The sequence below is a fragment of the Phoenix dactylifera genome, chromosome 16, assembly GCF_009389715.1.
Source record: "Phoenix dactylifera cultivar Barhee BC4 chromosome 16, palm_55x_up_171113_PBpolish2nd_filt_p, whole genome shotgun sequence".
Taxonomy (NCBI): Eukaryota; Viridiplantae; Streptophyta; class Magnoliopsida; order Arecales; family Arecaceae; genus Phoenix; species Phoenix dactylifera.
Genome location: NC_052407.1, coordinates 9,302,746 through 9,305,596, shown reverse-complemented (window position 1 = coordinate 9,305,596; position 2,851 = coordinate 9,302,746).

Below are 2,851 nucleotides of genomic sequence, written 5' to 3'. Positions count from 1 at the left end.
TACCCGTTACCCGATTTCTTCTTCAACCTCCCGATCGATTCGGGAGGATGATCCGGGCGCTTCGGCGGCAGTGGCGGAACGGCCGAACGGAGCAACGACGGAGTCCGCTGCCGCAGCTCCGTGGTCGGCGGCGACAGGCGGCAGCTGAACGTGGTGGCGGCCGGAATTCTCCTGTGTGCAGCGGTCGGCGGGTGCATCGACAGTGCCGAGGGACAGGGCTGAAAATAGAACGGCGATGCTCTTCTTCTTTCCGGCAGCGGGAGTCACTCGTGGCCCGTCGACACGCTCCGGTGTCCGTGGTCGGGGTACCGCGTAGAGCTTATGTGCCAACCAAAATCCGGGGATCCGGCAACGCTCGGCCATACATCGGTAAGTTTTCTATGGACGGCGAAGTGGCCGCCGGCGATGATGCAGGGGAGGTGGAACACGGTGAGGGTACCGTGGCTGATGGTGGTGTCGGGAGTGATGACAGGTGGACGGGGAGGACTAGCCGTAGAGATCTCTTCGTTCTTTTTTTTTTTGTGAAGCTGACAGAGGGAAAGAAGGAACCGAGAGAAGCCCGGTGAACCAGGGGTTGTTCCCCTCTGTCCCTTCTTGTGAGAACTGAGAGAGCGAGAGATCCCTTTTTTGGTGAGCGGAACTGACAGAGGGAGAGGCCCTGTTCTTGTTGTTGGTGGGAACCAAGGGAAAGGAAGACTGTTGTTGGATTGGGGCTTTGGCAATAGAAGCAAAACCGATTTGCTCTGATACCAAGTTGATGCCGAACCGGAAGGAAGAAATGGCTGCAGTGATGAGAACGTACTGTTGGGGTTGCCGTACGTTGTAGCTTTAAGATGGGAATAGAAGAAGATGGAGAAGAGAATGAGGAGGAGGAAGAGAAGAGGGAGAAGAGAATGAGGAGGAGGAAAAGAAGAGGGCAAGACATGGGGGAAAAATTATTAAACCTTCATTAAACCCTAATCATGAAAATAGGTCCCTATATATAGGGCCCAAATACACAATTTGCATAAATCTCCTTACACAGAAATAAATCCTAATAAACCCACAAATAACACAAATAAGCCCTAAACTGCAAATAAACCCAAAAATAAAAATAAAATAAATATGCAAATAAAATGGTGGCCTAGCTGATGTCCCCATCAAGAAGTCTTAGAATAGAAAAGAAAATGAGCCATCTTTGAAAATCGGTTCACAACCACAAAAATAAAATCGTACTTGGTAGAAGTACGTGGAAGCCCTAATACGAAATCCATAATGACATCTGGCTATGGGCATTCGGAACGAATCCAAATCTGGTGGTAACAACTCTTCAAATCAATCTTAGATAAGATTGTGGCACCAGACATAGAATCTAAAAAGTCGTTTAGCCTAGGAATGGGAAAGCGATATTTAACCGTAAGTTTGTCGATGGCATGACTATCAACACGCATCCTGCAAGAACTATCTTTTGTGGGGTTGAGGAATGCAGGCACAGTATAGGGGCTTAGGCTCTTACAATCATACCCTCCTGCAAAGAGTTCATCAACTTGATGTTTCAACTCAGCGCATGCATTTGGGTTGAGCCTATGATAAGGAAGGGTAGGCAGAGGTGCTCGGAAGACTAAAGAATGAAACTCCTCTAAAATGGAAGCTATCATAGGAGAATGGTCAAGGTTGGATTCCTTATTGATAGCTTTAGCCACATATGCTAACACAGGAGACTGGATCTCGATATCTTTTACTACCTCTTTCGAAGTAGTGATGTGAAGTGGTGTATTTGTACTTTGGTCAACAGTTTCCTTTTGGAGATCATTCTGGACAAATTCTAATCCGGTGGGTTTGTCTTCAAAGTCTTCTACATAATCTTCTATATTTCATTCATAGACATCTTCGACATATTCGGCCTCTTGGTTTCTAACTTCTGGTTCAGTAATCAGGTAGGTCTTAATGGAACATTGAGACGCTATGTGGCCGAATTGTTGACACCTAGAGTATTGGATTTGGTTCCTAGGAGAATGGGAAAGGACTATAGGTGGTGCGGCCAAACCGATTTTAGGTTGGGCTGTAAAGGAGGTTGGCGATTTAGGAGTCCTAAAGTTTCACATGAACTCATGGACCTCTTGTTTGATTTCTTCCCTTTGAGCTCATATGGAAGCAAACTAGTCCATGAGAAATTTTCAGGACTTCGGAGTCCATGATAGCTAAGGGTGTTGATCAATTATGTTGATCCCTTATTTGATTTTGATGAGACCAAAACACATGAGCATATTTCTTATTGTACTAATGAATTTAAGTGAGTGTTTCAGAAGAAAATACATAAAAACTTAAGAGAAATCCATTAGAAAAAGGTTTAAAGAAATTAAGATGAGTTAAACACTTAGGTTGAACCTTAGTTGCAATTGGACAGTCCACGAGACGTCTCCCACAGTGAACGAGACGTCTCTGGCATAAAGAAAGAATTCTGGCACATCCTCAAGCTGACTCATGACAGAGATGAGTCGACTCTAGTAGAAAGACAGAAGACTGTCTCAACGTACCAGTGCACGAGACGTCTCCAGCTGAGCGCGAGTTGTCTCCCACAGTGAAGAATAGATTAGCACTTTTCTCTGATCAAAATGCGAGACGTCTCCTTTGGAGCGTGAGCTGTCTTCTTCAGAGAAAAAATAGAAGAATAGATTTTGCAAGTAGAGCGTGAGCCGACTCTAGACTGTTGCAAGCCGTCTCCTACAAATGAAAGCAAAAACTCAATTGCAATGAGGTAGAGCACAAGCCGACTCCAGACTGTTGCGACCCGTCTCCCACAGATGAAAGCAAAAACTCAATTTTGATGAGGCAGAGTGCAAGCCGACTCCCGAAATATGCGAGCCATCTC